The sequence below is a fragment of the Tamandua tetradactyla genome, chromosome 5, assembly GCF_023851605.1.
Source record: "Tamandua tetradactyla isolate mTamTet1 chromosome 5, mTamTet1.pri, whole genome shotgun sequence".
Classification (NCBI taxonomy): Eukaryota; Metazoa; Chordata; class Mammalia; order Pilosa; family Myrmecophagidae; genus Tamandua; species Tamandua tetradactyla.
The window spans coordinates 38,243,041-38,269,133 of NC_135331.1; the positions used below are offsets into that span (position 1 = coordinate 38,243,041).

Here is a 26,093-nt window from a genome sequence, read left to right on the forward strand (position 1 = left end):
CCCAAAGCAAGCAAAAGGAAAGAAATAACAAAGATTAGAGCAGAAATAAGTGAAATTGAAAACATGAAAACAATAGAGAAAATCAATAAGATCAGAAGTTGGTTCTATGAGAAAATCAATAAGATTGATGGGCCCTTAGCAAGATTGACAAAAAGAAGAAGAGAGAGGATGCAAATAAATAAGATCAGAAATGGAAGAGGAGACATAACTACTGACCTCACAGAAATAAAGGAGGTAATAACAGGATACTATGAACAACTTTACGCTAATAAACACAACAATTTAGATGAAATGGATGGGTTCCTAGAAAGACATGAACAACCAACTTTGACTCAAGAAGAAATAGATGACCTCAACAAACCAATCACAAGTAAAGAGATTGAATTAGTCATTCAAAAGCTTCCTAAAAAGAAAAGTCCAGGACGAGACGGCTTCACATGTGAATTCTATCAAACATTCCAGAAAGAATTAGTACCAACTCTCCTCAAACTCTTCAAAAAAATCGAAGTGGAGGGAAAACTACCTAATTCATTCTATGAAGCCAACATTACCCTCATATCAAAAGCAGGCAAAGATATTACAAAAAAAGAAAACTACAGACCAATCTCTCTAATGAATATAGATGCAAAAAAAAAAAAACTACAGACCAATCTCTCTAATGAATATAGATGCAAAAATCCTCAATAAAATTCTAGCAAATCGTATCCAACAACACATTAAAAGAATTACATATCATGATCAAGTAGGATTCATCCCAGGTATACAAGGATGGTTCAACATAAGAAAATCAATTAATGTAATACACCACATCAACAAATCAAAGCAGAAAAATCACATGATCATCTCAATTGATGCAGAGAAGGCATTTGACAAGATTCAACATCCTTTCCTGTTGAAAACACTTCAAAAGATAGGAATACAAGGGAGCTTCCTTAAAATGATAAAGGGAATATATGAAAAACCCACAGCTAATATCATCCTCAATGGGGAAAAATTGAAAACTTTCCCCCTAAGATCAGGAACAAGACAAGGATGTCCACTATCACCACTATTATTCAACATCGTGTTGGAGGTTCTAGCCAGAGCAATTAGACAAGAAAAAGAAATACAAGGCATCAAAATTGGAAAGGAAGAAGTAAAACTATCACTGTTTGCAGACGATATGATATTATACGTCAAAAACCCGGGAAAATCCACAACAAAACTACTAGAGCTAATAAATGAGTACAGCAAAGTAGCAGGCTACAAGATCAACATTCAAAAATCTGTAGCTTTTCTATACACTAGTAATGAACAAGCTGAGGGGGAAATCAAGAAACGAATCCCATTTACAATCGCAACTAAAAGAATAAAATACCTAGGAATAAATTTAACCAAAGAGACAAAAAACCTATATAAAGAAAACTACAAAAAACTGCTAAAAGAAATCACAGAAGACCTAAATGCATGGAAGGGCATACCGTGTTCATGGATTGGAAGACTAAATATAATTAAGATGTCAATCCTACCTAAACCGATCTACAGATTCAATGCAATACCAATCAAAATCCCAACAACTTAGTTTTCAGAATTAGAAAAACCAATAAGCAAATTTATCTGGAAGGACAGGGTGCCCCGAATTGCTAAAAACATCTTAAGGAAAACAAACAAAGCTGGAGGTCTCGCAATGTCAGACTTTAAGGCATATTATGAAGCCACAGTGGTCAAAACAGCATGGTATTGGCATAAAGATAGATATGTCGACCAATGGAATCGAATAGAGTGCTCAGATATAGACCCTCTCATCTATGGACATTTGATCTTTGATAAGGCAGTCAAGACAACTCAACTGGGACAGAACAGTCTCTTCAATAAATGGTGCCTAGAGAACTGGATATCCATATGTAAAAGAATGAAAGAAGACCCGCATCTCACACCTTATACAAAAGTTAACTCAAAATGGATCAAAGATCTAAACATTAGGTCTAAGACCATGAAACAGTTAGAGGAAAATGTAGGGAGATATCTTATGAATCTTACAACTGGAGGTGGTTTTATGGACCTTAAACCTAAAGCAAGAGCACTGAAGAAAGAAAGAAATAAATGGGAGCTCCTCAAAATTAGACACTTTTGTACATCAAAGAACTTCATCAAGAAAGTAGAAAGACAGCCTACACAATGGGAGACAATATTTGGAAACGACATATCAGATAAAGGTCTAGTATCCAGAATATATAAAGAGATTGTTCAACTCAACAACAAAAAGACAGCCAACCCAATTACAAAATGGGAAAAAGACTTGAACAGACACCTCTCAGAAGAGGAAATACGGATGGCCAAGAGGCACATGAAGAGATGCTCAATGTCCCTGGCCATTAGAGAAATGCAAATCAAAACCACAATGAGATATCATCTCACACCCACCAGAATGGCCATTATCAACAAAACAGAAAATGGCAAGTGCTGGAGAGGATGCGGAGAAAGAGGCACACTTATCCACTGTTGGTGGGAATGTCAAATGGTGCAACCACTGTGGAAGGCAGTTTGGCGGTTCCTCAAAAATCTGAATATAGAGTTGCCATACGACCCAGCAATACCATTGCTGGGTATCTACTCAAAGGACTTAAGGGCAAAGACACAAACGGACATTTGCACACCAATGTTTATAGCAGCATTATTTACAATTGCAAAGCGATGGAAACAGCCAAAATGTCCATCAACAGAAGAATGGCTAAATAAACTGTGGTATATACATATGATGGAATATTATAAAGCTTTAAGACAAGATAAACTTATGAAGCATGTAATAACATGGATGGACCTAGAGAATATTATGCTGAGTGAGTCTAGCCAAAAACTAAAGGACAAATACTGTATGGTCCCACTGATGTGAACGGACATTCGAGAATAAACTTGAAATATGTCATTGGTAACAGAGTCCAGCAGGATTTAGAAACAGGGTAAGATAATGGATAATTGGAGCGGAAGGGATACAGACTGTGCAACAGGACTAGATACAAAAACTCAAAAATGGACAGCACAATAATACCTAATTGTAAAGTAATCATGTTAAAACACTGAATGAAGCTGCATCTGAGCTATAGGGTTTTTTTTTGTTTTTTACTATTATTACTACTTTTATTTCTTTTCTCTATATTAACATTTTATATCTTTTTCTGTTGTGTTGCTAGTTCCTCTAAACCCATGCAAATGTACTAAGAAACGATGATCATGCATCTATGTGATGATGTTAAGAATTACTGAGTGCATATGTAGAACGGTATGATTTCTAAATGTTGTGTTAATTTCTTTTTTTTCTTTCTTTCTTTCCATTAATTAAAAAAAAAAATAAGGAAGAGCAAAAATTGAGGACTTAACAGCAAACCTGAAGGAACTTGAGAAAGTACAGCAAACTAACCATAAAGCAAATAGGAGAAGAGAAATAACAAAGATTAAAGCATAGATAAATGAATGGGAGAACAAAAGACAATAGAAAACAATCAATAAAACCAAAAAGTTGGTTCTTTAAGAAAAATGATGGGCCAGTAGCAAGAAAAAAAGAGAGAGGATGCAAATAAACAAAATCAGAAATGAGAAGGGGTGCGTTACCACAGACCCTGAAGAAATAAAAAAAATCATAAGAGGATACTATGAACAACTATACACCAACAAACTAGACAACTTAGATGAAATGGACAAATCCTGGAGACACACAAACAAGCTACACTGACTCAGGAAGAAATAGAAGATCTCAACAACGTCTGGAGGACCTCTATTGTTGCTCAGATGTGGCCTCAGTCTCTCTAAGCCCAACTCTGCAAGTGAAATCATTGCCTTCCCGGCTAAGTTCAAACAGAATCAAGAGGCTACGCTGGAGGTTGCTCTTACACAAGCCTCAGTTAGCCCTTGCTACCAATCAAAATGTAACTACCCCCAACCAGGACCATTCCAGCCAAGCCTAAAGAACACCTAGGCAATATATAAGATTCCACAAGGGTTCCATACACTAGAGTAACTTCCCAGAAACCTACAACCTCCAAATGGGTCCAGAAACCTAGACCAGCCTCTCCAGAACATCGGACAGTTCCATCTCCCTACTCCATGTTAGTGACAGACCCTTCAGATATGAAAAATTTAGAGTTGCCACAGCCCAAACACCCCTAAAGAGAGGGATGGAAAAATCAAAAGTGATGGTGGAGTTATACAGAGAAGATAGGATTTAACAAATGAATATGAATGCTGAATTATTAAATTGATATCTCTTTTAGTCTCCAGTATTTTAGAGCAGCTAGAAGTAAAAACCTAAAATTGTGGAATTGTAACCCATGTCAAACTCTGAAATATATGCTACAACTAATTGTGGTGCTGTGCTTTGAAATTTATAGCTTTTTTGTATATATGTTATTTTCCACAAAAAAAAAAAAGGTTGATTGTGATGCTAAAAAACATTTAAGCCCTCTAGCCTCCTATGTTCTGGAGCAACTAAGAAGGAAAAATATGAAAGGATTGTATAGGTAGCCCATGGCAAACTCTGGGATATGTCCTGTAACCACTTGTTTAAGAGTACTTTGAAAACTATTGCTTTTTTATTTCTTTGCTTTGTATATGTGTTATACTATACAATAAAAAAAGTTTAAAAAAAACAGCATTGTACCAACAGAAGGATAGACATATAGACCAATGGAATAAATCCCTCACATTTCTGGGCAACTGATTTTTGACAAGTGTACCAAGCCACGCAATTGGGAAAACATAGTGTCTTTAATAAATGTTGCTGGGAAAACTGGATATCCATATGCAATAGAATGAGGTGGATAACAACATGTGGCACATACATACAATGAAATATTCTTCCACTGTAAAAAGGAATGAAGTTTTGATACATGTCACAACAAGGATGAACCTTGAACACATCATGTGGCATGAAATAAGACAGACACAAAGGACAAATATTGTATGATCTCACTGACATGAAATAACTGTAACAAGAAAATTCATAGATTTAGAATTAGAATTCTAATTAGAATTAGAAGACAGGTAATCAGTGATCAGGGCAGAGGTAGGGAATGGGAAGTTAATGCCTAATTGGTACAGAGTTTCTGTTTGGAGTGACGGGAAAGTTTTGGTAATGGATGGTAGTGACAGTAGCACAATATTGTTAAGGTAATTAACTCCAAAGAATTATACATTTGAATACAATTAAAAGGGGAAATTTTAGGCTATGTTACTAGAAAGAAATTTAAAATTTAAAGAAAAGAAATCCTAGAACTATACAATTCAAATAAGAAATCCTAATGTAAACTATGACTTACAGCGAATAGTACAATTATAATAATATTCTATAATTAATTGTAACAAAGATACCACACTAATGCAAAATGTAACTAATAGGGGTGGTATATAGAAGCATTGTATATTCTACAGGATTGTTCTCTAAATCTACAAGTATTCTAATTAAAAAAATATTTTTAAAAATCTGTAATACAAATTTTAAAAATGTTTTTGCATGAGGAAGAACAAAGGATTGTCATTATTGCAGGGTGCTGAAAATAGATAACTAATACTTCAAAATGTCACATTATGTGTAAGACTAAAGCAAAAAATGTTTATTTGTTACAAAATTCAGATTTTGACTAGAGCATTTCCTAATATAACTCATGTAGATAGTTTGATTGAATGTCATAAGTACTTGGAATCTCAGGTAGCACATGAGATTTTGTTGGTTTGTCCAGAGTGATCCCCCGATGAATCCCAGAATGATTTGATCAGTGACTGGAAAAGTATTTGCAAGCCCCCTTCGGGAAATGGTGAGAGTGGGGAGAAATTCAACTTCCCCAAGTTGAATTCTTTATATTCTCACAAGCAGTGTGGACAGCCAAAGCTATAGGCTGAGCCCCCGGTCTTGGGGTTTGTTCACATGAAACTTAACCCCACAAAAGATAGGTCAAGCCTACTTAAAATTTAGGCCTAAGAGTCACCCCCAACAGAGCCTCTTTTGTTGCCCAGATGTGGCCTCTCTCTCCAGCCAATATGACGAGCAGTCTCACCACCCTCCCCATCTCTGCGTGGGACATGACTCCCAGGGGTGTGGACCTTCCTGGTAACATGGGACAAAGATCCTGGAATGAGCTGAGACTCAGCATCAAGGGATTGAGAAAAACCCTAGAATGAGCTGAGAATTAACATCAAGAGACTGAGAAACCTTCTTGACCAAAAGGGGGAAGAGTAAAATGAGGCAAAGTGTCAATGGCTGAGAAATTCCAAACAGAGTCGAGAGGTTATCCTGGAGGTTATTCTTATGCATTAAGTAGATATCACCTTGTTGTTCAAGATGTAGTGGAGAGGCTGGAGGGAATTGCCTGAAAATGTAGTGCTGTGTTCCAGTAGCCATGTTTCTTGATGATGATTGAACAATGATATAGCTTTCACAATGAGACTCTGTGAATGTGAAAACCTTATGTCTGATGCTCCTTTTAGCTACTATATCAACAGAAGAGTAGAACATATGGAATAAAAATAAATAATAGGAGGATCAAATGTTAAATTCAGTTTGAAATAGTGGTAAACGAAAGCGAGGGGTAAGGGGTATGGTACGTATAGTTTTTTTTTTCTCTATTATCATTTTATTTCTTTTTCCATTGTCTTTTTATTTCTTTTTCTAAATTGATGCAAATGTACTAAGAAATGATGAATATGCAACTATGTGATGATATTAAGAATTACTGATTATATATGTAGAATGGAATGATTTCTAAATGTTTTGTTAATTTTTTAATTAACAAATTAATTTAAAATTAATTTATATTAATTAATTAATTAAACAATCAATTAATTAAAAGAGTCCCCTCCCTGCGCAGGGCACGCTGGGAAGGCAAGATTCCGGGTGCTTCCTCGAGCGCCAGTGTGCGCCACCCGCCTCCGGGCCCCACCATCCGAAGGATGCGCACCCACACAGCTAGGGTGGCATCGATTGTTGAGCTGCATATACCTTCTTTAAATTATTAAAGGTTCAAAAACGAAAAAAATATATATATGTAATATTAGTCTGCCTTCATCCATCTCCCCTTGGTCTGTTAAATGTCTCCAGTTCCTCTTCAGCAGGTATTTTGTGAGGAATATAACTGAACTCAAATGAACAGTAAGCAGGTTTTTGGGCCTGTGGAGACAGTTATGCATCCTTCCCTCCATTGCACAAGCCCTCTTTGTAGAACAATTTAGAAATCTCTTAAAATGTTAAGAGGGGGGTTGTATTAGTCAGGGTTCTCTAGACAAAAAGAAACAAGAAATATCTGTAAATGTAAGATTTATAAAGGTGTCTCATGCAACTGTGGGAATGGAAGAGTCCAAAATCTGTACAGCAGGCTGTGAAGCTGACAGCACCAATAAAGGGTCTGGGGGAACTCAACAGGAGAGGTTCACTGGTTGAAGAAGCAGTGAAAAGATCCCTCTTCTTCCTTAAAAGACCTTCAGCTGATTGGATTATCCCATTGGTGGCAGACACACCTTAGTTGATCGCAGATGTAATCAGTCACAGATGCAATTAACTGACTGATGATTTAATATAGCAGCCTTCTCATTATCAACTATCCATCAAACATCCTTGCAGCGACAGGCAGGGCAATGCGTGCCTGACCAGACCATTAGGCATCATCACTTGGCCATGCTGACACCAGAATCTAACCATCACATGGCTCAAGAACACTTATATCCAGAATATATAAAGGACTCTTACAACACAATTAAAAGGCAAATAAAAATTTAGGAAAAATCTAAATAGACATTTCTCCAAATGACCAATAAGCACATGAAAAGATGCACAATCATTAACTATTAAGAAAATTCAAATCAAAACCACAATGCGATATCACTTCACACCCATCAGGACATCTAAAATCAGTAGGACAGACAACAACAGTATTCGGAAGGATGTAGAGAAACTGGAACCCTCATACATCACCGATGGGAACATTAAATAGTTCAGCCATTTAAGAAACAATTTTGCTGTTCCTCAAACTGTTAAACATAGAGTTACCATATAACACAGCAATTTCACTCCTAGATATAAATCCAAGAGAAGTGAAAATACATGTCCACCAAAAACTTGTACACAAATATTCATAGCAACATTATTCATAATCGCCAAAAAGTAGGAAACAACCCAAATGTTCATCAACTGATGAATGGATAAATAAAAAGTGGTATATTGCCATATAATGGGATATTATTCAGCACTTAAAAGATATATATATTGAGGTCGGTGTGATGGTGACTCAGTAACAGAATTCTCGCCTGCCATGCCAGAGACCTGGGTTCAAGTCCTGGTGCCCGACCATGTCAAAAAAAAAGGAAAAAGATATATTGATATATAAGTAGTGAAATATGCTACAACATGGTGAACCTTGAAAATACTATACTCACAAAAGGCCACATTTGTATAATTCCATTTATATGAAATGTCCAAGACAGAAAAACTCAGAGACAAATAAATTGGCAGTTGAAGAGTAGGTAGTGACTGCTAATGGGTCTGAGTTTTCTTTTGGGGGATGATGAAAATGTTCTAAAATTAAATAGTGGCAATGGACGTATAACTCTGTATTTTAGAATATACTAAAAAACACTGAATTGCATACTTTAAAAGAGCGATTTGTATGCTATGTCTATCATATCTTAATAAAGCTGTCATTGAAAAAAAAAAAACAGGGGAAGTCTTTCCTCTGAAAGATAAATAGTAACTCCTACTGGTAATTCAATTGCTTACCTTTCCAAATGTAGACATGTAGAACATCTCTAAATGTTATAAATGACCTTTATATTTGCACTCCTTGTCTTTTAATTTACATTGTCATATCATAACAGTACCCAGGAACCTATAAAAGAAACTATGTACGCAAGTGTGCCAGTTTGAAAGGATGCATGTACATGTTTTAATCCTAATCCCATTTTGTAAAGGCAGCCATTTCTTCTAATCTCTATTCAGTACTGTATGATGGAAACATTAATTAGATTATTTCCATGGAGATAGGATTTACTCAAGAGTGTGTGTTAAGCAGGATTAGGTGGAGACTTGTCTCCACCCATTCTAGGTGGATCTTGATTAGTTTACTGGAATCCTACAAAAGGAAACATTTTAGAGAAAGCAGAGAAGAATGACAGAGCCACAAGAAAGCCGCAACAGAGAACACCACAGAACCAAGAAGCAGAGAATCCACCAGCCAGCAACTTTTGAAGATGAAGAAAGAAAACGCCTCCTGTGGAGCTGGAGAGAAAGCTAGCAGATGACACTGTGTTCACCATGTGCCCTTCCAGCCAAGAGAGAATCCCTGACCGTGTTCACCATGTGCCTTTTCACATAACAGAGAAACCCTGAACTCCATCGGCTTTCTTGAACCGAGGTATCTTGCCCTGGATGCCTTAGATTGGACATTTCTATAGACTTGCTTTAACTGGGACATTCTGTCAGCCTTAGAACTGTAAGCTAGCAATTCCCCTTTTAAAAAGCCATTCCATTTCTGGTATATTGCATTCCAGCAGCTAGCTAACTAGAACAACAAGCATTAGAGTTGGTTCTTTGTTTCTGTTTAAACAACAATTTCATCCCTGTTTCCTAAACCAAAACGTGGGTAGTGGACGGGGCTGAAGAATGATCTCCAGTATGTTGGATGTTGGCAAGAACACAGAAGTCACTTAAAAATATATTGTAAAATATACTCCCTATTTCCAATCCTCCATGAATACCACCAAAATGGTTATAGAAAAGCAGTACTGGCTCTTAGCAGTATGGCAACTAGCCTATATGACATGGTCTATTCATATTGACAAATACATGGTATATAGGGAGAATGGCTATCCAACTTAAAAAGACCTAAGTTTCAGAACAATCTACCGGATAATAATAAACTCCTCTTATATTTTTAGTCCTTTACGTTTTATAAGGAATTCCCACATACATGATTCCATTTAGTCAAGTCATAATCCCTTGCGATCTCAGTTTTCTTCATTTATAAAATGGGGATAAAAATACCTACCATGTTGACCTCACGAGGTTGAACCAAGGGAAAATCGAAATAATAAATGTCAAGGCAAGTTGAAAGTTATAAACATCACTAAATATACATTAATTGTCTAAAGGTAAATCCAAGAACATATTACTTTTAACCAAAGAATAGTTGATGTGATGTTAATCATGCAATTACTATTTACTAAATATTTGTCAGATAACTTATAGAATATCCTGAATGTGAAGAGAAAGAAAAATTTCCTCTATCTGTATGGGGCTTAGAAAATTAATACTCTTAATTTTGCTAATGGTGAGCACACTTTATTCACATCAAAGGAGCAGGAATATGGGTATGGTTATTTGTAATACATAATGAATCTTTAGAGAAATATGCTGTATATAAGTAACTTTTTCCAAAAGTAATTACTTTTTGAATAAGTGATTTGGTAGACTGCAAAATTGTCAGTGAAATGCTTGGTCAATGAAAAGTATAAGGGCATAAACAGAAGTAAGATTTGGTACAAGGCAAATTAACACTAATATTAAAAATAATACTACTTCTCTGTGGCACTATGTAACTAAAAACTATGTGGGATTTACATGAAATATGCAATAGTTCACTTTTTGGGGGGTGAGCTGTATCAAATTTGAGATTCTAGCTAAGAAAGTCATATGAAATCCTTCCTACTGTTTGGGATTTATAAAAGAAAAGACTATTCATGTCTTAAAAGGGCAGATAAATGGCAAGCCCTTTATCTCCATCTCTCAATTACATAATTTAACCTAACCTAAATGTTGCCTATACAAATCAAATACAAGAGGATTCTTTATTGTCTAGTAAGCAGGTTAGGCATTTTCAAATTTTGAGACTTGGGTAACTAACTCTTCATGTTCATCTTTTTTAATATCTTACCTGTTTCAAAGGACTGTTTGATTATGACACTATTTGCCAAACTTATATAATCGACTTTGCACAATGGCTGATAACCTCCATCGAAGCTGATATGAAATTCTGGCAGGATCCACAAAGTCCGTCAGTAGTATACTAATTCACACCATGAGGTCCAGATAAGTGGGCTTTTGCCCCATATAAATTAGAAGAAGATTCTAGATTGAGAGTTTAATATGGTAATAGGACTATGAGGCATTAAGGCCCTACTTCAACTAAATATTGACTCAAAAGTCAAAAGTCATTTATTCCCCAGATGTCTTTGGAATCAGAGTAACAAAATGTCCATCAAAATTTAGCAACATGGGCCCATGCCCCAGCCCAGGAGCTGAGGTCTATATCAAATTTGAAATATTTAAAGTGCATACAAAACTGTTTCAGCAATGCAGACAATTAAATGCATTGTGGGTGATGATGCCATTGGTAAAACACGTCTCCTGATATCCCACACAACAAACAAATTTCCATCAGAATATGTACCAACTGTGTTTAACAAGTATGCAGTCACATTTGTGATTGGTAGAAAGCCATATACTCTTAGACTTTTCGATACTGCAGCACAAGAGAATTATGACAGATTACAACCGCTGAGTTATCCACAAACAGATGTATTTCTAGTCTGTTTTTCAATGATCTCTCTGTCCTCATTTGAAAATGTGAAAGAAAAGTGGGTACCTGAGATAACTTATCACTGTCCAAAAACTCCTTTCTTGCTTGTTGGGACCCAAATTGATCTCAGAGATTACCCGTCTACTATTGAGAAACTTGCCAAGAACAAACAGAAGCCTATTACTCCATTGACTACTGAAAAGCTGGCCCATGACCTGAAGGCTGTCAAATATGTGGAGTGTTCCGCACTCACATAGAAAGGCCTAAAGAATGTGTTTGATGAAGCTATACTGGCTGCCCTGGAGCTTCCAGAACTGAAGAAGAGCCGTAGGTGTGTGCTGCTATGAACATCTCTCCAGGGCCCTTTCTGCACAGCTGGTGTCAACATCATACTAAAAGCAACTAAAAATTAAAATTCGTTTTTGCAATAATGACAAAATGTCCTGCACCTACCCACATGCACTCACTCGTGTGAGACAAGGCCCATTAGGTATGGCCCTCATGTCCCCTCCCACCACTAGTCAATTTTGAACAATTGTGCTTTGTCAGAAAAGTGATCAATATTAGTTTTTGTGGTTTCAGAAAAATCTTTTTGTGTGTTTTGTTAAAAGCAAGGCATGTTTGTGATGACTCTGTAACAGACTAATTTGAATTACTGAAGCTGCTCCCTGGTTCTTCTACTCTAGAGAGTAATCTGGTACATCTTAGTGTTTTGTTTGGTTTGGTTGCCTTTTTTCCCCCTTCTTACACTTTTTTGGGGGAGTGAGAGGAGCTTGAGGGAGTTTGTTTTTATTTAGGGTTGTTTTTTAATTCATTAACCAGTGGTAGACAGCCCTTGAGGAGAGGAGGATGGATTGATTCCACATTCCAAGAGATCTAGTTTAGAAAACATGTTCCCCACTTGGTGCTCTTAGGAAAGAGTATAGTAAATGCCTCATTTAATAACATACACCTTTTTGAAAGTTGCCTTTTCTCTCCACCCTTGAGTAGGTTCAGTATATGATGAAATTCATGAAAGTGGGTGGAACCCATCTTGCCCCTCCTCTTTTCTGGGATGCACTATGTATCTCATTATGACTTTCAAGGAAATCAGTTTGCTAATTTCTAACTTCTTTCACTGATAAATGAAGAAAAATATTGTACCTTTTGAAACACACCAAATGGGTTGAGTTCTTAATTTAAAAAAAAAACATTTTCCCTGTCAGTCATTGCCTAATATGCTTAGCATAAGATGTACAGCTTAAAAGTATATGATATGATGTTCCTAGAACACAACTGAAGACCTGGTATCTATAGGAAATATGGGGAGTGATGCTAAAGATTAATGTCTATGGAATGATTCACATCCTCTTTCAAGTGTTGGGGATGGAGGCCTGCTTCATTAAGAAGCTGGGGGTGGTAGTAGTGGGGTGGAGAGAACATATAACAACATGGGGCAGTCAGGGGTATCCCTTATTTCTGTTTTGCACATCAGGAATCCTAGAGAAGCCAGTTGAGGGTCTCTAGTTTAACAAAAATCATGGAAAGGATTTTATGAACACTATTCATGAGTGTTAGTAGATAAATTATCAGCTTATATTCTTCTGTTTTTTTAATGTTTAGGTAGTCTTTTCCAACTTCCCTAATCCTAATTCTTATAAATTCATTAGTGTTGAACCAATGCTTTCGCATGTCTCAATTATTTGTATTTGCATTCTTTTCAGATGTATTAAGCCAACCAACAAAAACCCTTCAAAAAAATATAGCAACATGGCAACCATCCAACTAATTCTAATCCCCTTTCAGTCAATAAGATAATACAGGTTATCAGCCATAATTCTTCCATTCTTTCTTTCAACATTTATTGAAGGCCTACAATCTGCATGGGCACTTGCTAGACTACCCAACATAGTTAACAATACTACAGAAACTTCATATAAAAATAATAACATAAAATAAACCTCGATTAGCCTTTTTTAAAAAAATTTACATTCAAGGACATATACATCAAACAATGCATTAATTAAATTTAATAAAATTTACATAGTATGTGTGAAAGTAGATGAAGGGAACAGAATCAGGGAAATGCTTAGTAGTCTTTCAAACTGCACAAAGAACTTTAGTTCTACAAAAACATCACAAAATTCGTATAATTATGAGATTGTTAATATATACATTGAATTTTTATATTCATATACTTGAAAATTCATAATCTCTTAAAAGAAGGAAGATAACACCAATCTAACCCCTCAGTCTCCACAAGACTACTAAAAGCCACATGTTTAATAGTCTTAATTATAAGTTAAACACAAGAGGGCGCACAAGCCTAGGAAATTTTTCATAAAACCAAAGGCAAGTTGCATTTTACTCAGCAATTTGCAGCTCTTAAATACATGATTTATGAAAGATTCTTCTTTCATGTCTTTGAGGCCAGAATCACTGAAAATATCTCCCTTTCTCAATATTCATTCCAGAAATCAAATTACTGCTTATCTGATAACCCAAATTCCTTACCCAAACTGGCTTTAAACCTTTATTTAATATTTCATTATTAAGAAAAATTATGACTTTTAATTAGAAGTTTATACAATCTCTTAATCTATCCTCACCCTGGAAGACCTACTGTTCAGAAGCTAGCCAATTCTTAAAATTCTTATTTTCAAATATTATTAAAGCTTATCGGTTGAATGATTAGAATCACAATAAACTTACTTGTGGAAAATATACCTCCAACTTTTAAAAATGTGTGCAAATCTACATCATAATAACATCAAGTGTTTAATTATTGGGCAGTGAATAGTCTATCTCTAATGTCTTATTTAAGAGTTGTCAAATGATCCCAAATTTTAGGCCATTAGTTCATGAGTTCATTCTGTTCTGAATTATTGAGCCACTATCTGGGAAGCTTCTGCATATGAGGTAACTAGATGAAGATTATAAAGCCTATAGGCAGAGACAAAATCTAAAATAATTCAGGAGCACATGCTGCCAAACCTAAGATTCACAGCAAAGGACTCTACTACATATACACACACATACACATACACGACACTGCCCCAGTTTTCAACTTCATATACTCCTAATCCTGGCTGTGGTACATGAAATTATCCTGAGTTCCAGCTTTCTCATATTCTTCCTAACTTCTACACAGAAAATGCACCTGGCACCCAGGTAGACATAGGCACAAAAATATTACTTATCATTTACACATTATCATTTTAAGGAAATAAAACAGAAAGATGGACTGGCTGCCTTTTGAGAAAGTCAGGCAGCAGTCCAAACTTTTACCTGTAAGCTGCAGGTTAAATAGTGTGGGCAAAGGCCCACAGTCCAGAGCAAAAGGAAAAGGAAAATACAATTTTAGTGATCAAAGGTCAGGGAACAAACCAAGGAAATGCAATCAGGAGCCTAAGAATTGTCAAAAAAAAAAGTCAACTTCCCTACATGGGACATGACATCCAGGGGTGAAAGTCTTCCTGGCGGTGTGGGAGATGACTCCCAGAGATGAGTCTGGCCCTGGCATCATGGGATCAACAATGCCATCCTGAACAAAACAGGGGGGAAAGTGTAACAAATAAGGTATTAGCAGCTGAGAGAGTTCAAATAGAGTCGAGTGGCTACTCTGGAGGTCACTCTTATGCGAACTTTAGTTAGACATTACTACTTATCATAACTTGCCAAAGCCCAAGCAAAACCATTCCAGCCAATCCTAAAGGACACCTAGGGCATTATATAAGTTTCTACAAAGGTTCCATGCACTAGGGTAACTTTCCAGAAGTCTTCAACCTCCAGATGGGTCCCTGGACCAGATAAGTCCTGAAACAAGAGGGGCCACCCTCTCCAGAACATTAACTAGTTCCATCCCCCATCTCATATTATCAACAGTCCCTTCCAACATGAAAAAGTTATAATTGTCATAGCCCAAATATCCCTAAAGAGGGGGCGGTAATCAAAGGTGATGGAGTTATATAGAGAAGTAAGAGTTTAACAGATGAGTATGATTGCTGAATCATTATATCGATATTCCTTTCAGGCTCCAGTATCTTAGAGCAGTTAGAAGTAAAACCCATTTTAAAATTGTGGAATTGTTACCCTTACCAAACTCTGAAATCTGTTCTACAACAAATTTTTGTGATATGCTTTGAAATTTATTGCCTTTTTGTATATATATGTTATTTGTACAATTAAAAAAAAGGATTTAAAAAAAAAAGTCAGCCAAGGAAGTTACTTGTAATATGAACAGGTAGTACAAACCTGATTCTATAGTCTGTCTGAACTAGAGATTCATAATATACTTCTTGACAGGTAACTGATTTGGGACCAGAAAAGATAAGGGTGTTTTAAAAGGATATTACTCATGACAAATACTGGGATCTGTCTTGTAACTGCTTGTTGAAGAATGCTTTGAAAACTATTGCTTTTTTTCCTTCTTTGCTTTGTATAGCTGTTATATTATACAATAAGCAAAAAGTTTTTTTTTTAAAAAAAAAAAAGACATTCCTATGGCAATCAGTGAAATTTGGATTGGGCCTGTGTATTGGAATGCAATATTGTATCAAAGTTAATGACTTGATTTTGATGGTCTTACTGTGGTTATGTATCAGAGCGTTTTCTCAATATATAACTGAAGGATTTAGGGGTGGTAGGATATCATGTCTGCAACTTACTCTAAAATGGTTCTGAAAATAACAGTAATAATAAAAATAATAAGTAGAAAGATAACTACAAGACAAATGTGGTAAAATGTGAACAATTGGAGGATCCAGATGAAGGGCATAAAATATTTCAAAATTTTTAATTGAAAAATATATAAATAAATGCTTTTAAGAACTTCAGTTCTTAAAAGTTTCTTGAGACTTCAATTAGAAAGAAAAGACATTTCTCTTTAATTAAATTACAAGGTATCCTTTCAGAGAACACAAACAAACATAATAATGTAAACATTCTAGAAATTTATCTACAGGAAACTTTAAAAATATGGTAATATAAAAACAATGTTTTAATAGTTCTTCAAAACTGAAACAGTATAATTATCACTTCTAAAATACTAGCCAATCTTCAGTAAGAAAGAAAATCGTAATTTAACCAATGACTAAATATATTCAATGATTTTCAAAGTTGTTACAATAACACAAGGATAAAAAGAAAGTGCCAAAACTTTGGTAGTAGTAATACTTCAGTTTCCAAAAGATTAATTATATTATTGGCTGTCCATCAATCTTACTTTAAAATATTTGGGGTGGGGGGGAGGTTTACTATTTCTTTGCCAGTGTTTCTAGAGTTGTCTTCATAACTCCTAATCTGAAATGCTTTATTAAGACTACTGAAAATGATTTTTTTATGAAATGACTCTGGAAACCTCTAGGATAGAATTCTCTTTAAGATAAAATATGCTAGCATTCATATTTCTTAGTGATAAATATATACCATCTGGGAGCTGAAAGTGAAACTTGTTACTTATCATAGTTTATACTTTCACAATCAGGATAGAACATTTCTTAAAATAATTATGACAAAACTGAAAACTTAAATAACTTAGCACCTATTTCCTGAATTTCCTCTATGGTAAGACTTTCCTTCTTGCCAGACTTCCTGAATCATTTCCTAAGGACACAGTATCCATCTTGAGTCAATTAGTTGGCTCTGTCCCACAAAACCCTGGTTTCCAAGGAGACACTGCGAACTCTACATTGCCTCAGCATAACATTTAAAAGAAAAATTCCTCGTACAAAACTGTGATTTTCCTCTTCAATAAATAACAGCAAAATAAAAATAAAATTATGAAAAAGTCAACAATGTCCAGTGGCCTCATGGAAGACTCACTTCAACACCAAACAGAAAAGCTGCCAATCAAATGGTGGCAAGCAGGAACATACTTTTGTTTACGGCCTTTTCTTTAAAAACAGAACAAAGATTATTTTGTGCCTTCTTACAAGCATCCAGGTAAAGACTGAAACATCAACCACTTTCTACCTCATCTCTTATTGTAAATTTTTATCTCTTCAAAACTCAAAAATATAAAATTGTTATGTTCATAATATGGAATATTATATAGATGTTAAAAATAATTAGGTAAATAAATTGACAAAGGAAAATAAACACATTGGAAATATTACAAAAGTGTGTGGGTGTATGTGAACACACATATACATGGGTCTAGAGTTGCAGGTGAATTGCAAAAGATTTTGAAAGATATTTGAATCAGATAAAAATAATTAACTCAAGGAAGTGGAATGGCAGATGAGGTGAGGCATAGACAAGTAAAGAATATGATTTTTATTGCTTGAGCTTTTTTACAATAGCACGAATTACTTTTGTAATGAAAAAGTAACATATATGCTTGTGTTTATGTACATGTGTATGTGATAGACTAACCAAAAAGAGGGGAAAATAGCATCAAATGAATAAAATTATGAGCCCATCATACAGTCATGTATGTTTAAGACATATGAAATGGTTTAATAACAATAAACCATTTCATTTGCTTTGGTAATGATATCCATAAGGTTAAAAGAAGGGAGAGCTGGCAATGATGGATTTATCTCAAGGTAGAATATAAAGTTTCACTTAAATTTAAAAGAACTGTCACTTTCTGACACATGAAAAATCCTTTTTACTGATTATCACTACAGAAGTCTACCAAATGCTTCTGAATAACTGAATTCTCACCTCCTTAAAAACAATAACAATAAGAACTATAACAGTCAATTTTACCTTAAATAGTTATTGTGAACTTAATATTTGGATCAATTTGAATTTAATGTCATGAACAGTATGCACAGATGTTAAGAAAATTTGTAGTCAAGTAAATCAGAGGTTCTAATCCTGGCTTTTCTGCTTACTCTGTAACACTGGACAAAATATTTAAATCTCCCTGAACGTTATTTCACCTAGCAAATGAAGACAGAACCACCTGAAAAAGATGACTGTTATGATGATTCATGTGCAAACTTGGTCAGCCTTATCAAAGCATATCTCAAATACCTCAACTTCTTCCCATTTCCACCACTGCTAGTTCAAGTTAGCATCATCACCGGGCTCCCTAATTCTGCTTTTGCCCTCCCATATTCAATTCCTCTCATGGTATATTTCTGTTTTTCTTTTTTTTTTTTTTTTTAGTTTTCACCATAAATTAAACTGTGGAAAAGTTTAATGAATACGTTAACAAAAGTTAATGAAGTTATTGAGTACATAAACAAAATTTGTCAAAATCAACCGTAAGTTAACAAATGACTTACAGCAATCCAAAGGAGCACTGTTTCAAGAAAAACTGCTGAATTTCAGTAAGAACAGCAAGCTTTGTGTGGTTTTAAGTTACATAATCCCTATTTCCCTCTCCTCAGATCTATGGTGGCCTTGAAAACCAGCAGTCTCTCAACCACAATAGCTATGAAAACGAGCAGCCAAAGAGCAAATAGAGGGGGTAGAATGTTTACCACTCCCCAAAAGCCCTATCCACAGAAAACTGCCATTATTTAACCTTTCTGGCAACTGGATTGGAAAAGCTCCATCCAGAGGACTGGTCATTTTTTACCTGACTCAGAGATCAGTCTCCAGGGCATGTATCCCTTTCCCTAGGGTTTTGTCAAACAAAGTCAGCAGCAATTGTTTAACATCACAAATGCCTGGGAGGCAATACCAACTGGGCAAATAAGAGGCTAACCAAAAAATTTAAACAGAAAAATCTGGAGAATAAGATGTCCACAGGGAGCTCTGAAAACTCCAAAACATTCCTGGGAATCTAGGAATGTACAGGGCTGTTTACATATCCAAAAAAAAAAAAACCTGGAAAGGTCCTAATCTCTCATCTGTGACTGATCTTGAGGCTCTACACAAGCAATAACTGAAGGCTAAGAGAACGCTGTAAACTGCAGAACACTGAAGGAGAGCCCTAACATACACAAGAAGTCAATTAGCAAAATCTGGGAGACTTATTGGTCTAAGGCATTTAAGTAATCTCTGTACAATCATTAGCTGAGCACTAAGCTAACCAGGCTTGAAACCACATGAAGTAAAGAGGACCAGTAAAAGTAACTACATTGGTAAATTTGAAAGACAGTATAAATCTTTTTGTTTGTAACACTTTTCTTCTCCTTATTTGATTTAAAAGACAAGAGCACAAAACAATAATTATACAACTGTATTGTTAGTCCTAAACTGTATAAAGCTGTAATTTGTATGGTAACAATTACAAAGCAGGAAGAAGGAATGGAGCAAAGTTTTTGTATACTGTGGAAATGAACTGAGAATGATTCAAAGTAAATTGTTTTAAATTAAGATGTTAATTATACTCCCCAGGGCAAACAACAAGAAAATATCTAAAAATTATGTAGTGAAAAAAACAAGGGATTAAAGATAGCAGATTAGAAAACCAGGGGGAAAAAAAAGACAGAAATAAAAAAGAGGCAGACATAAATTCTTTCTTAACAGTAATGACATTAAATATAAATTGTTTAAACATTCCAATTAAAAAGCAGAGATTGGCAGAGGAAATTTTCAGAAACATGATCCAATTGTCTACAAGACACTCACTTTTGTTTAAAAGACTCAAATAAATTAGAAGTAAAAACATGGGAAAAGATATACCATTCAAGCAGGCAGTAACCAAAAGAGAGCTGGAGTGGCTATATAATACCAGACAAAAAGACTTGAAGACAAAAATTGGTACTAGAGACAGAGAAGGCAACATTATAATGATAAAAAGTTCAATCTTTCAGTAAGACCTAACAAAAAGAAACACATACATATCTGCCCAAAAAATGCATATAGTAAAAAACTAATGAAATTGAAGAACCAGAAAATTAAACAATAATAGTTAAAGACTTCAATATCTTCTTGTAATAATCAATAAAAGAACCAGGCAGAAGACATACAAGGAAAATGAAGACTTGAACAACACTGCAAACTAACTAGATTTAACAGACATCTATAGAACACTCTACCCAACAACAGCAGAATACACATTCTTCCTAAATGTACTTGGAACACTCTCAAGGATAGACCATGTATTAGGCCATAAAATAAGCCTCATTACATTTGAAAGGATTGATATCATCAAAGTATGTTCTCTAACAACAACGGAATGAAATTAGAAACCAATAAAAGAGAGAAATTTGAAAGAGTTACAAATACGTGCAAATTAAACAACACATGTTCACCTTTAACTAGAATTGCCATAAACTAAATTATATCATTACTCTAGCTAAAACCTTAATGACATCCCATCAGTCTTAGATAAAACATAAACTCCTTACTATGGCTGAAAAAGTCCAGCATAATCTGGCTCCTGCCCACCTTTCCAACATTCTCTCGTACAGTCTCATTTTTTACTCACACATTCACTGTTCTCCACTGGCCTTCATGCTGTTTCTTCAAATACCCAAGTTCAAATCAGCTGTGTACTCTGCCCAGCTCTTCACATTTCTTTCATTCTTTGGTCTCATCCAAATCCTCTCTACCCATGACATAATCCAGTCAATCTCTAGCCCTAAAATTCTTACTACCTTAAGCTGTTACTGACTGTCTTCAGAGCACTTATCACTATCAAACATTTTCATATGTATTTATTACTTTACTTATTTAATTTCTGTCTCTCATACTAAAATGTAAGCTCCATTACGGCTGGAACCTCATTCTGCCTTGTTCTTGGCTTTATCTCTAGGGTTTGGAAAAATACCTAACTTGTACAAAACGCTCAATAATATATTTGACAAATGAATTGACTAATTGTTGAGAAGTGCTTTGAAATTTATTGCTTTTTTGCATGTATGTTATTTTTCACACAAAAAAAGAAAAATATATATTTCTTCTTCCCTCCAGTGTTTTGGAGCAGTTAGAAGGAAAAATGTGAAATAGTGGAATAGTAACCTATAACAAACTCTGAAATATAATCTGTTCTGTGTCTACTTGTTAAAGGGTACTTTGAAAATCATTGCCTTTTCTTTCTTTTCTTTGTACATGTTATATATAACAACAAAAAAGTTTCAAAAATGAATTGAAATTATAAAAAGAACTGATACCTAAAAAAGAGTATAAATAATGCATACTTTTAAAATTATCTATAAAAATGCAGCTTAAAAATTTATACATTTCTGTTATTAGGCTCCAAGGCATTTAACACACTTTATTTACTTGTCATGACAAGTAAAAAAGAAATAAATTACATGCTCAGACTCAAGTATATAAAATAAAATGCTGAAATTGAGTAGTTTCCTCAACAACATAGGGACATTTCAGTATTAAAGCTTTAAAGAGAATTCTAAACGTCTAAACTCGTAGACATTCTGACTTGATGGACTCCTTTGCCCAGGGAAGTACTGATGGTATAGTGATTAAAGATGAATGCTTTAGAATCAGAAAGAATTGTGTTAAAGTCCAACTGTCCTCTTTACTAGCTGGGTGTTCTGCACAAGTCAATTAATTTTTCACTAAGACTAAATGTTTTCCTTTGAAAATCTTGGATAACAGTAATATCTATTTCTTAAGATTATTGTTGAGTATTAAATTGATATTACATAACAACAAAAGCAAAAGCTGGTTCTTTGATAAAAATCAATAAAATTGATGGGCCCCTAGCAAGAATAACAAAGAAAAAAAGAGGATGCAAATAAACAAAATCAGAAATGAAGGGGAGGTGGTTGTTACCATGGATCCTGAAGAAACCTTAAACTCAGAATACTATGAACAACCATATAACAACAACAAAAAAAGGTAACTTAGACGAAATGGACAAATTCCTAGATGCAAAACCTACCTATACTGACTAGAGAAGAAGTAGATCTCAACAAATCAATTACAAGAGAGTCAATCAATCATCAAAAATCTTCCCACAAAGAAAAGCCTACAGCTTGATGGATTCACAGGTGAATTTTATCAAACATTCCAAAAAGAACTAATACCAAATCCTGCTCCACTTCCAAAAAAAAAAAAATGAGGAAAAAGGAACGCTAACTAACTCATTTTATGAAACTGATATCATTCTAATAGCAAATCTGGGTAAGGATACTACAAGAAAGGAAAACTATAGGCCAATCTCCGTAATGAACGCAGATACAAAAACTCTTAACAAAATGCTAGCAAACTGAATCCAATGGCAATTAAAACAATTATATATCATGATAAGAAAATCAATCAATGTAATACAGCACATTAACAAACCAAAAGGGAAAATCACATGATTATATCAACTGATGCAGAAAAAGCATTTGACAAAATCAAGCATCCTTTCCTAATAAAAACTTCAAAAGGTAGGAATCAAAGGGAACTTTCTCAATATTTAATAAAGGGCATATATTAAAAACCTGTAGCTGGAGACCCAGGTTGGATTCCTGGTGCCTGCCCATGCAAAAAAAAAAAAAAAAAAAAAAAAAAAACCTTATAGTAAGCATCATACTTAACAGAAAGAAACTGAAGGAATTCCTCCTAAGATCAGAAACAAAACAAGGATGCCTAATGTCACCACTATTACTCAACAATGTACTAGAAGTCCTAGCTGGAGTGATTAGAAAGGAGAAATAAATAAAAGGCATCCAAACAGAAAAGGAAGAAGTAAGAATTTCATTATGTGTAGATGATGTAATTCTATACTTAGAAAGCCCTGAGAAATCTACAACAAAGTTACTTGACTAACAGACAAATTCAGCAAAGTGGTGGAACACAAGATTAATGTACAAAAATCAGTAATGTTTCTATACACAAGCAATGACCTATCCTGAGGAGACAATTAAGTGAAAAAAATCCATTCAAAATAGTGACCATAAAAATCAGGTACCTAGGAAAAAGCTTAACCAGAAATGTCAAGTACATGTACACAGAAAATTACAAAACATTGCTAAAAGAAATTAAAAAGCACCTAAATAGATGGAAAGATATTCCATGCTCATGGATAGGATGGTTGAATGTCATTAAGATGTCTATTCTACCCAAACTGTTCTACAGATTCAATGCAATACCAATCAAAATTCTGATAACCTATATGAAGACTTGGAAAAGCTGATTATCAAATTTATTTGGAAGGGAAGGAGACCCCAAATAGCTAAAGAGCAAAGTAGGAGGACTATCACTTTCTGATTTAAAGCTTGTTATAAAACCACAGTGCTCAAAATAGCATGATACTGGCAGAAAGATAAAAGCCAATGGAATAAAATCAAAAGTGCACAGATAGAGGCGGTAGTTAAGATTCAGGTGTTAATTTGGCCAGGTGAAGGTGCCTCGTTCTATTGCTGTGGACTTGAGCCAATGGCATGTGAATCATCTGTCACTGATTACATCTGCAGTTGGCTAGGAGGCATGCCTGCTGCAATGAATAATGTTTGATTAAGCTGGAAGCTTAAGGGATAGCGCTCAAGTAGCACACTCCAGGCGCTCAGCATACCTCATCTCGGCACTCGCAGCTCAACCCAGGCCTTTGGAGATGCAGAAAGGAATCACCCCGGGGAAAGTTGTTGGAACCCAGAGGCCTGGAGAGAAGGCCAGAAGAGATCACCCTGTGCCTTTCTATGTAAGAAAGAACCTTAGTTGAAAGTTAGCTGCCTTTCTTCTGAAGAACTATATATTTTTAACTAAATAAATCCCCTTTTATTAAAAGCCAATCCATCTCTGGTGTGTTGCATTCTGGCACCTAGCAAACTAGAACAATAGAACACCAAATTTATGGACAATTTATTTTCGATAAGGCTCCCAAAGCCACCAAACTGGGTTTTCAATAAATGGGCATGGGAGAATTGGATATCAAGAGCCAAAAGAATGAAAGAGGACACCTACCTTACAGCCTATACAAAAATAATTCAAAATGGATTAAAGACCTAAACGTAACAGCCATTGCCATAAAACTTCTAGAAGAAAATGCAAGAAAACATCTTCAAGATCTACTAATAGGAGGTAGCTTCTTAAACTTTACACCTAAAGGATAAGCCACAAAATAAAAAACAGATAAATGGGAATGCCTTAAGATCAAGAGCTTCTGTGCTTCAAAGGACTTTGGTCAAAAGGTGAAGAAGCAGCCCCCTCAAAGGGAGAAAATATTTGGAAACCACATATCAGACGTAGGCTTGATATCCTGTGTACATAAATTATACAGCTCAACAACAAAGAACAAACAATCCAATTATAAAATGGGCAGAGAATATGAATAGACACTTATCTGAAGAGCAAATACAGATGACTAAAGAGCATATGAAGAGATGGTCATTTTCATTAGCTACAAGGAAAATGCAAATCAAGACAACAATGAGATATCACCTCCCACCTAGAAGAATGGTTGCTATTAAACAGGCAACTACAAATGTTGGAGAGGATGTGGAGAAATAGGATGATTTATTCACTTTTGACGGGAATGTATAAAGGTACAGCCACTGTGGAAGACTGTTTGGTGATTCCTCAGAAAACTAAATATTGAGTTGGCCTATGACCTGGTATATACCCAGAAGAGCTGTGGGCAGTGACACAGACACTTGCACACCGATGCTCACAGCATCACTATTTACAATTGCCAAGAGATGGAAACAAGCCAAGTGCCCATCAACAGATGAGTGGATAAATAAAATGTGGTATATACGTAAGACGGAATATTACGCAGCAGTAAGATGAAATGATGTTCCTAAATATAAGACAACATAAATGAACCTTGAGGAGATAATGCTGAGTGCAAAAAGTCAGACACAAAAGGACAGATACTGTATGATTTTGCTATTATGACTCTGGTAAAGGTAATATCAGGGGTTACACTCATACAGATTAACTATAATAAACAAACTCAAAGAACTGAAGTCAAGAGCACAGCTTATCAGGTTGGGGTCTATTTTAAAAGGTCCTAGATTGTAAGGTCTTACAGCAGTCACATATATTCAGGAGTTGTAACTACTATTTCTAAATTCTGAGACACTGAGCTATTTGTGTATGACCTTGTTGTTCCCCGAAATTTGGGGTATTTATATGATACCTGAGACTCAAAGTTAGAGCCCCAAAGCTATGAAAGTCAGTATTATCCCATTCAGCAACTGTTTAAAAAGTTGAAAAAGTGATCAGACTTGGTATTAGCTAGGGTTCTCTACAAAAATAGTATCAGCAGGAGATATCTATAAATACAAAATCTATAAAAATGTCTCATGCAACCGCGGGGATGTAGAGTCCAACGTCTGTAGGGCAGGCTGCAAGCTGACAGCTCTGATGAAGGTCCTCAACAAACTCGCAGGAGAGCCTGGCTGGCTGAAGCAGGAAGAGTGACTGGCTCTTCTGAATTCTCCTTAAAAGCCTTTTGTGATTAGATTAAGAGTCACTCACCGCAGGAGGCATGACCCTTAGCTGATTACAAATGCAATCAGCTGTGCATGCAGTCAACATGCTCATGGTTTAAATCCATGAAATGTCCTAAGCTATAGACAGACACTGCTTGCCTGACCAGACAACCAGGCACCACGACCTGGCCAACTTGACACATGAACCTGACCATGACAGAGTTTGATCAGAGATATAATGAAGCTGGTCTGGATAGGACTAAGGTAAGTCAGAATACTGGGTAAAGGATGATATAGCCCATATTTTCAAACTTCAACCTCTGTGTGAGGTCAAAGAGAGAGATAT

The 26,093-nt window shown here is 35.3% G+C and overlaps 1 protein-coding gene and 1 pseudogene across 2 annotated transcripts in view; one reads left to right on the forward strand and one right to left on the reverse strand.

Moving 5' to 3' along the window:
- TTC28 (tetratricopeptide repeat domain 28) overlaps positions 1 to 26,093 on the reverse strand; it is an 896,291-nt gene that overhangs the window by 810,660 nt on the left and 59,538 nt on the right. The gene's annotated exons all lie outside the window — the stretch shown is intronic.
- Positions 11,309 to 11,791, forward strand: LOC143684056 (cell division control protein 42 homolog pseudogene; annotated as a pseudogene).